The 12,557-nt window shown below is 39.2% G+C and overlaps 1 pseudogene; it reads left to right on the forward strand.

The window, feature by feature from the left end:
• The first annotated feature begins 423 nt into the window (after nucleotides 1-423).
• Nucleotides 424-4,752, forward strand: LOC101606495 (annotated as a pseudogene).
• The last annotated feature ends 7,805 nt before the right edge of the window (nucleotides 4,753-12,557 follow it).

The following is a 12,557-nucleotide window of genomic DNA, read 5'->3' on the forward strand; positions in this document are numbered from 1 at the left end:
AAAAGGGAGGGATATGCTTGTTTTTACAGAAAAAAAAATGCGGCTTTTACACCAATAAATCAGGAATCACCCAGGATAAGATTAAGAGTCTCCAGGAGGACGTGGAGAACAGTTGGTGGGACCTCCCAGGCAGCCCACCGTGGACAGGCTTACATGGCTTCTTACCCTACCACCTCCCTCTACTTAGGCCCCTCCTTTCCCTCCTCCTTATTCTCACTGTTGGGCCTTGTGTAATTAGCAAAATTACACACTTCATTCACCAGTGGCTAGAGGCAATAAAACTCCATCAGGTTGAGATACATTATCACAGGCTGGCAACTCAGGAATTAAGTTCCTCAGATGACCCACTGCCACCTCCTCTGCCCTCCATGTGACTGGTGATGGGTAAGATCTCAGACTGACTGAGACAGCCTAAGACAGGCCATGGTATGGTTTCTCAGTGATCGAAACACCTGGTTGCCAGTGATGGGTAAGATCCCCAGTGGGGGACAACCTAAGACAGGAGCCATGGTGACTAATGCTCTTACAAAAACAAAAGGGGGAGATGTTGGGCCTTGAAAGGCCTAAGCATGAGGCCTAGTAGAACTTCCTGAACCTAGATAATATTTGGTGATCTGCCTCGGACTCAGCAAGATGCCTAATGGCTTCTGGCCTGCTACTTCCATGCAGGAGTTGGAATTATCATTTCAATAGTCATATACTATTGGCCCTTGCCTTTCCCCCATCCTATAATCTCCAGCTTTGTTCCCAACATTATACAGGCAACTGCTTGTAACAATAAAGCGAGTTCCTGCTTCAACAAGACTCCCGACTCAGTGTGGTTTTTCTACAGTGACTAGGAGAGGTTCTGAGTCCTTCCAATGTTCACCATCTTTCTCAAGCCCTTGGGAGGAACCAGTGGACCTGGTCCCTCCTCAGCACTACCTGCCTGCCAGGGAAGGGCCCAGCACCTCCCACCTCCCCAGTCTGAGTTCCTTGTGTGAACAGTGTGTGGGCAGGTGTAGAGGTCTGGAGTGAGTAGGCCAGACTCATTTCTGGGTTCCTCCCACTTTCCCTTTTCTGAATTCCTTTCTCTGACAGTGTGTTGCATGTACAGCAGACTTGAGTGAGTAGGCCAGACCCCTGTATCTGGGCTCCTCTCACTTATCGGGTCTGAGTTACTTGTTTGGAAAGTGTGTGGACTAGCACAGCAGTCTGGAGTGAGTAGTCCAGACCCCTATTTCCAGTCTCCTCTCATATCCCCAGTCAGGGTCACTTGCTCTGGTCTGTGTGCTGGAGGGTGTGGCACAAAGTAGACCAGATCCTTCTTCCCTTGCTCCTCTAGTCCCCTGGTCCAGGTAGGTCAAATTGTGCCTTGCTTGTGGAGGCCTGGTCTGTGTTTGAGCTGTGGAAAGTGGCGCATGTGTGAGTTGTGGGATCGGGCCTTCTGCTTTGGTATCCTGACTGGCCACTAAGTACCCAAATCCCTGTTCTCCTAAGTTCAAGAGTGAACAGGCCAAAGAACAAAAACTTGCTTAATTCTCAGTAAAATAAAGAATCTTCCTAAAATGGGTAGACAATGAAGAAAAGCCAACAAACTTCAGAAAACTGAGAGATCTCCACCAAGGATGCCTAGTCCTGCAATGGAAGCCTCCAATGACATCAAAGAGATATCAATAGAAAGTCATTCCCAAAATTAAAACAGAACAACTGAGACCCTGATTTAAATAAAATTGCTAAACTTGAAGCAAACTATTAAAGAACTAACAATCATATCAATGAAATTTAACAGACTCATCTAGAGCATTCAGCTTTTGGTAGTAGGCTTAACTTAGTTGAAGAAAATTTTAGAACCCTACAAAGAGATATGAATAAATTGAAGGTAAGTCAAGAAACGGATGATCTCAAAAATGAGTTGATTAAACTTAATGAAGACTGGATCAAATGCAAGAATGAACTACAGGAAGCATCAAGAAAATCAGAACTTGAATTGAAACCATACCTCAAAAAAGAGATGGACACAATGCAAAATAATAAAACAGAAAACAAAAAACAAATAGACAGCATAAAATCCTCTTTAGAACCACTCACCAATAGAGTTACTCATGTGGAACACACAACCATTGAACTGCAAGATAAGACAGAATAAATTGATTGGGAGGTCAAAAACTTTGCTAAGTTCAAAAAATCAAGTGAAGAGAATACATGGGAACTGTGAGACACCCTACAGTGATCAAACATTCAGATCATGGGTATACCAGAAGGTGAGGATATCCAGACCAGAGGCATAGAGAACATACTCAACAAAGTTATTGAAGAAAATTTCCCACATATCACAAAAGAGAGGCCCATCCAGTTACAAGAAGCCCACAGAACACCAAATAGACAGGATTAAAGAACAAATGTTCCAAGACACATCATAGTTAAAACTCTTAACAACAAAAACAACAAGAGTGTTAAAAGCAGTAAGAGAGAAGCAATTCACAACATACAAAGGCAATTCCATCAGAATTACAATAAGATTTCCCAATGGAAACCCTGAAAACCAAAACGGCCTGGAATGGAACACTTCAAAGTCTGAAAAATGGTATCTTCCAAACCAAGCTACTTGACCCAGCAAAAGTATACCTCATAGCAGATGGTGAAAGAAAAACTTTCAATGAAAAAAGTCAACTCTATGATTATATGAACACAAAGCCAAAACTACAGATAATACTTCAGAGAATACTTCACAAAGAACAGTCAAAAAACCAATCTCAAGGTCCAACAAGAGGAAGATCACAATAACTAAAATAGGCCATGCTCAAAACAGTACATAACACAAGAAAGCACCCAACCCCATAAAACACCTCATCAATGCAGAAATTAATTAAAACCTCACAGTAATAACCTTAAATATTAATGATCTTAACTCACCCATCAAAAGACAGAGGTAATCAGGATGGATCAAAAAACTGGGCCCTTCTGTCTGCTGTCTTTAAGAAACCTACCTCACCACTAAAGACAGACACCTCCTCAGGGTGAAAGGTTTGGAAATGATACTCCAAGCTCAAAAAGAAAAAAGAAGCAGATGTTGCTATACAAATATCTGATAAAATATGCTTCAAAACCAAAAGTAATCAAAAAGGACAAAGACAGCCACTTCTTACTCATCAAGAGAATATTACAACATGAGCACATCACAATCATAAATAATATGCACCAAACACAGAAGCAACACAGTTTATAAAACAAAACTACTCAATAATAAAACAGAAAGTAAACACCAACACCATCACAGTTGGATAGTTCAGTACTCCATTATCATCAATAAGCAGATCCTCTGGGCAGAAAATCAGCAGGGAAATAGTAGAGCTCAACAATATCATAGATCAACTAGATCTAATGGATATCTACAGAACTTCCCACCCCAACTCTACAGCCCACTGAACCTTCTCCAAAATTGACCATATATTAGGCCATAAAGCATGCCTTCATAAAGTCAGGAAAATTGAAGTAACTTCCTGCAGCATGTCAGATCACAATGCTTTAAAAATAGAAATTAACAACAAGAGACACATCAAGAACTCCAACTCCTGGAGACTAAACAACACACTTTTAAAGGATGAATGTGGGGGTGAAAGAAATCAAAAGAGAATAAAACTCCTAGCACTGAATGTTAATGAAAACACAACCTATCAAATCTATGGGACACAATGTAGGCAGTCATAAGGGAAAAACTCATAGCCCTAAATGCTTTCATTACAAAGACAGAGAAATCCTAAATCAATAACCTGACTGTCCACCTAAAGTCACTGGAAAAACAAGAGGAAACCAAGCCAAAGAGCTCTATACAGAAAGAAATAATCAAGATTATAGCAGAAGCTAATGAATGGGAAACTAAGAAAACAATTAAAAAATCGATGAAAGGGAGAGCTGGTTCTTTGAAAAAATAAACAAGATTGACAATCTCTGGCCAAACTGATTAAGCAAACAAAAAAGAGAAGTCCCAAATTAACAAAATCAGAAATGAAAAGGAGGCTCTCGCTCTCCCGGTCCCTCACCTCCGCTAGGCTGCTCTCCCGTAGGTGTGCGGTGCTCCAACGAGGTCATCGCCGTCTCCCCCAGCAAGCAGGTCGGCCTACCGAGGAGGGCGCCTCGCGACTCTGCTTAGTGCGGCTTTCGGAGCACGCCACGGCCCCCACCCGAGGGTCCACGCTGGCCGCCGGCTACGACTTGTACAGTGCCTATGACTATACGGTGCCACCCAAGGAGAAAGGTATTGTGAAAACCGGCATTCAGATAGCTGTTCCTCCTGGATGCTATGGAAGAGTAGCTCCACGCTCTGGCTTGGCTGTAAAACACTTCATTGATGTAGGAGCTGGTGTTATAGATGAAGATTATAGAGGAAATGTTGGTTTTGTATTGTTTAATTTTGGGAAAGAGAAGTTTGAAGTAAAACAGGGCGATCGGATTGCACAGCTTATTTGTGAACGGATTTTTTTTATCCAGACATACAAGAAGTTCAGGTGCTGGATGACACAGAACGGGGTTCGGGAGGGTTTGGTTCCACTGGGAAGAATTAAAAGTTTGGGCAAGAATAGAAAATGAAAAAATGAATAGCTTTTTCTTAAGCATGAAGAGAGTTCGTTTAAAGTGTTTTGGTGTTAACATTTTTAAATGTAATAGCCTAACTGGATTTTGTTCTGGTGAAGGAAAGGATACCTTTGTTAGGATCATAGAACAGCTTTGTGTTTTCTATAATTGACAGCTGCATATGAATCTGTGTGATGTAATGCGACCTTTTTTTTTTTTTAGTATTTAATGCTTTCAAATTTAAACCAACTGTATGATTCTAGATTTCTTAAATTGCATTATTTAAACCCCTTTGGCAACTTATTTTGCTTTATAGTTTGTGTGTTTTTTATTCAATAAACTTGAATTCTTTTACAGATAATAATATTTGCAGAAACTGAACTAAACTATCAGAGGAAGCTGAGTGTAGCTTTCAGGCCTGTAACAGCACCCAGGATGCTGAGGCAATAGTGTTGCTTTGAGTTTGAGGCCAGCCTGGGCTACAGAGAGACTGAAGGCTACAGTTACTGCTTTGTCTTCTTTTCATTGTTCTATTTTTCTTTTATTTCTTCAAGCTTTTAGTTTTGTATCTAAGAAGTCATGTAGATTCCCTTCTGCTGTCCTGTAGGTCTGCAGTGTTGTATTTGAAATGTAATGTGGTCTGCATTTAGTTGTTCTCACAATTTCAGTTTTGGATGATTCATTTGCCAGTGTATAGAAATGTACTTGTGTTTGGGTCTCAACTGGTTGTTAGGGCTAGAAGAGTTCCTAAGCCCATTTGGCTGCATTATCCAGTCAGCTACACTGGAGATGAGGGAAGTATCCTTTTCTGTAGGCAAGTTCTTAATCACTGGAAACAAAGCCAAAGTGCTTTACTCATGGCCAAGGAGAAGCCTTGTTTTCCTGTATATAAAATTAACTACAAATTGAATAGCAATAACCATCTTATTGGTGTTAGCAATTTCCAATAGGCAGCAGGCTTTGACTTGCTCACTGTCCACTCCTATTCTCTCCATAACAAGGTAAATGAACAGGGAGTTTCCTACAAACTGGCCTGCTGTCAGTTAACTTACCTCAGTGGTTACTGTGAGAAGCCACATAATAGTACTTACAGCAGATGCCTGGGTGTGGCGCCAGATCCAAGATTGGGGTGTCATAGCACCTTCCTTGAATAGTCTTTCCCCCCACATGATGATTTTAATACAATCTGCAGATTATTACATCAACCTCATTTTCCTTCTAAATAAATTCAGCAGAAAAATGGTAGAAGTCTAGCAGGCTAATGTGCAGCCAAATTGTTTAACTTTTTGTGAAAAAGTTATCAGAGTTTAGAGTTAATGAACCCCAGTATTACTGGCAGAATTATTTTAGTTTCAACCATCTTCCCAGACCCTTGAGTATAACTGTAGGAAAATTATAACTAATTTTTGAAGAAAAAAAGGGCAGAAAGAATGATAAAGCATGCAGTACATAAGAGGACTATTATATCTAAAGTTGAAAATTCTAAACAGCCTGGCTGTAAGAGTGAAGGCCGTCAGTCAGTTATAAGCAGGCTGCAAGAAGAGTTAATTTTATTTTTTGTCATATAAAGGTTTTGTTTAGGTAAAGTAAGTCTGGGCAAACAGTTTTATAAGAAATATAATAATGTAAGATGCTGATAAAGAATAGGAGATAGAAGTTAGCTAGGCAGCTGAAGGTTAACAGACCCTCCGAAGTAAACATTGTCTACTTTGGCTAGAAGCAGTATATGTTCTTGAACTTGACAAGAGGATAAGCAGCTATTACTAGGTACCTGAACATGGCATAGGATCTGATCTTTTCCTTAACTATTTTTCCCTAAAAAACTGACAGGAGGATACACATACATAAGATTACTAGGACCCTGAACACATGGCATAGTATCTGTTTTTTTGGTATCCTTTCAAACCAGACAAGGATGTAAATAAGATTACAAGGTGCCTGAACATACGGCATAACACCTGTTTTGTTTTATTTTTTTTTTTCCACTAAAGGAGTTTCCCCTTTCCATAAAGCCCCAATCAGAGTCACTAGGTGGGTTCTTCCCATCTTCGGGGGCCCCCTCCTATTTAATAAAAGGTTTTTTTTTTTCCTGTTAAACTCTATAATAAAATCTTTGTACCTTCAAAAAAAAAAAAAAAAAAGAAATGAAAAGGAGGAGAGATCAAAATAGACATCAATGAAATTGGAAGAATCATCAGCACATACTTTGAAAATCACTACTCCATAAAATTGAATAACCTGGAAGTGGATAAATTCCTAGACACATACCTCCTACCAAAATGAAACTCAGAGAAGATTAATCTCTTAAACAAACCTATAACATACATGGAGATTGAAACGTTAATCATGACACAGCGGCCCTTCCACGTCGGAGGAGAGCAGTGTGGGGCCTCACTGCTGGCCTCAGGAAGCCCGGAGCCAGCTCCGTGCTCAGCTCTGGGCCAGTGGGTGGGAGGAGCAGTTGTCATGGATCAGCGGACAGAAGATGGCTATCTGAGGACTCAGACCTTCCTGGTTCTGGAAATCCAACAGAAAGTGGCATGACCAATGTGCTCCTGACCCCTAGGTCCTACAGTGGGAGACAATGCCAGAAAGGAAGGAGCTAACTCCACAGAAAGGCTTTTATGAAGAAAACTCAGCCTCTGCAGTGTTGATTGAAAGATTTCCAGAGAAAGGGTCCAGTGAATGTGAAGACTCTTTAAAAAGTCAGCTGGAAAGCCATGAGAATCCTTTGATACAAAAGGTTATTCCTCAGAAGAAATTTTCTGTGGAAAGAAGTTACCGTTGTGATGGATTTAGAAGAAATTTTAGTCAGAGGACAATTTTTGTTCAACAAGGAGAGAGACTTCATACTTGTGATTTACTTAAAAAGAACTTACAACAAAATTCAAATATAATTAAGCATGAGAGAATTTGTAAAGGAAAGAAACCTTGGAAGTGTAATGAGTGTGATAATGAGAAGGCCCTAATTCGGCGTCACATAATTCACACTGGAGAGAAGCCCTATGAATGTCATGAATGTGGGAAGGCCTTTAATCAGAGTTCATATCTCACTCAACATCAATGAAATCATACTGGAGAGAAACTTCACCAGTGTAATGAATGTGGGAAGGCCTTCAGCCAACACATTCCTTACCCAACATCAGGTCATTCATACTGATGGGAAACCTTGCAAGTGTAATGAATGTGGCAAATACTTTAGTGACTGGTCAGGTCTTATTCAGAATCAGAGAACTCATACTGGGGAGAGGCCTTATGAGTGTAACAAATGTGGGAAAGCTTTTGGCTATTGTTCAGCACTGACTCAGCACCAGAGAACTCACACAGGGGAGAAAACCTATAAATGCAGTGATTGTTCCAAAGCCTTCAGTGACCACTCAGCCCTTATTTGTCATCAGAGAATACATACTGGAGAAAAGCCTTACAAGTGTAAGGATTGTGGAAAAGCTTACAGCCAGAGCTCATCTCTTACAAAACACCACAAAACTCACACTGGAAGAAAACCTTATACGTGTAAAGAATGTGGAAAAGCCTTCAGCCAGAGTTCATCCCTTTCTCAACATCAGAAAATTCATATTGGAGAGAAAACCAGGGAACATGGACAAGCCTTTGGCCAACAAAAGATAATCCATACTGGATAAGTGGGTGGGTACATTTACAGCACATTTATTGAGAATTTAACACATGCTGTGAGTGCTACAAAGAAATTTAAAGAGTACTATTTTTTAAAAGATATTGATAAATCATTGTGGATGTGGGGCATAACTCAGATAAGCAGGGCTTTTTATTTTTTTTTTTAATGCCCAAATTAAGGCCACTGGGTTTCTCTTGTGAAATTAACACCCTAATTTGTATGTAAATTACCAAGTCCTTGAAACAAAAGCAGGATTAACAGTGGTGGAAAGAAAACATGTTACTTGATAGGTAGTCTCACAAAACCAAACCAAGGAAGTAAAGAATCTCTACAATGAGAACTTTAAAACACTCAAGTGAGAAATTGTAGAAGACACTAGAAAGTGGAGAAACATCCCTTGTTCCTGGATTGGAAGAATCAATATTGTGAAAATGGCAATCTTACCAAAAGCAATCTACACATTTAATGCAATCCCTATCAAAATTCCAAAGACATTCTTCATGGAAATAGAAAAAAAAAAAATCCAAAAATTCATTTGGAATCACAAAAAACCTCGACTATCTAAAATAATACTGAACAGGCTGGAGAGATGGCTTAGCGGTTAAGCGCTTGCCTGTGAAGCCTAAGGACCCCGGTTTGAGGCTTGGTTCCCCAGGTCCCATGTTAGCCAGATGCACAAGGGGGCACATGCTTCTGGAGTTCCTTTGTAGAGGCTGGAAGCCCTGGCACGCCCATTCTCTCTCTCTCCCTCTATCTGTCTTTCTCTCTGTGTCTGTTGCTCTCAAATAAATAAATAAAAAATTTAAAAAAAAATTTTAAATAATACTGAGCAACAAAAGTAAGGCTGGTGGTATCACCATACCTGATTTTAACCTCTAGTAGAGAGCCATAGTAACAAAATCAGCATGGTACTGGCACAAAAACAGACATGTAGATCAGTGGAACAGAATAGAGGACCCAGATGTAAGTCCAGGTAGCTATAGCCACATGATCTTCAATAAAAGTGCCAAAAATACTCATGGAGAAAAGACAGCCTCTTCATCAAATGGTGTTGGGAAAACTGGATATATATCTGTAGAAGGATGAAAATAGATTCTTCTCTCTCTCCATGCACAAGAATTAAGTCCAAATGGATTAAAGACCTTAACATCAGACCCGAAACTCTGAAACTGCTAGAGGAAAAAGTAGGGGAAACCCTTTAACATATTGGTCTTGGCAAAGACTTTCTGAATACAATCCCAATTTCTCAGGCAAGAAAACCACAGATTAATCACTGGGACCTCATGAAATTACAAAGATTTTGCACTGCAAAGGATACAATGAAAAAAGCAAAGAGGCAACCTACAGAATGGGAAAAAATCTTCGCCAGCTATATATCTAATAGTGCATTAATATCTAGGATATACAAATAACTCAAAAAGTTAAATAATAAGGAAGCAAACAAGCCAATCAAAAAATGGGCTATGGAGCTAAATAGAACATTCTCAAAGGAAGAAATACGAATGGCATATAAGCATCTAAAAAGATGCTGTACATCACTAGTCATCAGGGAAATGCAGATTAAAACTACATTGAGATTCCATCTCACTCCTGTCAGATTGGCAACCATCATGAAAACAAATGATCATAAATGCTGGTGCGGATGTGGAAAAAGAGGAATCCTCCTACACTGCTTGTGGGAATGCAATCTGGTCCAGCCATTGTGGAAATCAGTGTGGAAGTTCCTAAAACAGCTAAAGATTGATCTACCATATGACCCAGCTATAGCACTCCTAGGCATATATCCTAAGGACTCATCTCATTTCCTTAGAAGTCTGTGCTCAACCATATTTATTGCTGCTCAATTCACAATAGCTGGGAAATGGAACCAGCCTAGATGTCCCTCAACTGATGAGTGGATAATGAAGATGTGGCACATTTATACAATGGAGTTCTACTCAGCAGTAAGGAAAAATGAAGTTATGAAATTTGCAGAAAAATGGATGGTTCTGGAAAGGATTATACTAAGTGAGGTAACCCAGGCCCAGAAAGGCAAGTGGCACATGTTCTTCCTCATATGTGGATCCTAGCTACAGATGATTGGGCTTCTGCATGAGAAGGAAAAAACTCAGTAGCAGGGGCAGTAAGTTAAAAAGGAGATATAAAGGGAAGAGAAAGGATGGGAAGAGAGTACTTAATAGGTTGATATTGTATATATGTAAGTAAAATGATTGAGATGGGGAGGTAATTTGATGGCGAATGGAATTTCAAAGGGGAAAGTATGGGGGGTGGGGGAGCGTATTACCATTGGATATTTTTTTATAATCATGGAAAATGTTAATAAAAATTGTGAAAAGAAAAAAAATAAATAAATTAAAAAGAGAAAAGTTAATTACAAAGCCTCCCCCACAAGAAAAGTCTGCTACTGGATGACTTTTCAGCTGAATTCTATCAAACCTTCATAGAACTGAAACCAATTTTTCTCCACTATTCTGCATAATCTGAGACCAGGGAATCCTCCCCTGCTCCTTTTATGAATCTAGCATCACCTCAATACCAAAACCATACAGAGATGCAACAAGGAAAATAAAATTATAAGCATATATCAATAATGAACTTAGATTGAAAGCTCCTGTACAAAATTTTTGCAAACCAAATTCAATAACATATCAAATGCACTATCCACTTTGTTCAAATAGGATTCATTGCAGGGATGCAGGCATGGTTTAACATATGGAAATAGGGCAATATAATGCACCACAGGAAAAAAAAACCCTGAATGATAAAAACCACAAGATCATCTCATTCATGCAGAAAAGGCCTTTGACAAAATACAACACCACTTCATGATCAAAACACTGGAAAGAATATGCATGGAGGGTTTATATCTGAACATAATAGAGGCTATATATAAAGGTCCTGAAAATCAAGGACTTAATGGGGAAAAACTCAAGGAGTTCCCACTGAGGTTGCTAACAAGATTGGGGTGCCCACTCTCACCACTGCTCTTTAACATAGTACTAGGAGTACTAGCCTAAGCAATAGACAGGAGAAATAAATAAGACTGATTCAAACTAGAAAAGAAGAAGTCAATTTATCCATATTTGCAGATGACATTATCCTATATATAAGTGACCCAAAAGTCTCCATCTCAAAACTTCTAAAGGTGATAACTTCCTTTAGCAAAGTGACAGGATACAAAATCAATGCACAAAATTCAGTAGCTTTTCTAAATGCAAAGGAACAATATACAGAGAAAGACATCAGCAATGCTGTCCCATTTTCAACAGTAAAAATAAATGAATGAATTAATGAATACATAAATAAATAAATAGCTTGGAGCCAGGGGTGGTGGTGCACACCTTTAATCCCAGCACTTGGGAGACAGAGGTAGAAGGATTGCTGAGAGTTCAAGGCCACCCTGAGACTACATAGTGAATTCCACATCAGCCTGAGCTAAAGTGAGACCCTACCTTGGAAAACAAACAAACAAAATATAATAATAATAATAATAATAATAATGATGATGATGATGATGATGAAATAAATAAATAGCTTGAAATAACACTAACCAAGGATGTGAAAGATTTATATAATGAAGACATTCAAAAAACACTCAACTAAGAAAGAGAGGAAGATTTGAGACAATGGAAAGACCTCCCATGCTCATGGATAGTTAGAATTAATATTGTGAAAATGGCAATTCTACCAAAAGCAATATACAGATTTAATGAAATATGTAATACCAGTAAAAACACCAGCATCATTCCTCAAAGATATTGAAAAAAAATGAACTCAAAATTCATATGGAATGGAAGAAGGATATCCAAACATATCCTTATATGTTTAGGAAAAAAGAAAAAAATATCCTCTGGTGGTATCATCATACCTGATCTGAAGCTCTATAACAAAGCCACAGGGACAAAAATAACACTGCACTAGAATGAAACAGAAACATAGACCAATGGAACAGAATTGAAGACCCACACTTCAGAGTAAGTAAGTACAGCTGCTTGATCTTTGACAAAGGTGCCAATAATGTAGACTGGAGAAAAGACAGCATCTTCAACAAATGGTGTTGGATAAATTGGATGACCATATGTAGAAAAATGAAGTTAGAGCCAGTCATTTCACCATATACAAACATCAAGTCCAAATGGATTAAAGACCTCAATATAAGACCTGAAACTCAGCTACTGGAAGAAAAAAATAGGAGGCACTCTCCACGATATGGTACTGGTTAAAGACTTCCTGAACAAAACCCCAGCAATCAAGGAAATTAAACAAGCACTCAATCAATGGGATCTCATGAAGCTAAAAAGTTTTTGCACAGGGCTGGAGAGATGGCTTAGCGGTTAGGCGCTTGCCTGTGAAGCCTAAGAACCCTGGT

This window comes from Jaculus jaculus, chromosome 17, assembly GCF_020740685.1.
Source record: "Jaculus jaculus isolate mJacJac1 chromosome 17, mJacJac1.mat.Y.cur, whole genome shotgun sequence".
Lineage (NCBI taxonomy): Eukaryota > Metazoa > Chordata > Mammalia > Rodentia > Dipodidae > Jaculus > Jaculus jaculus.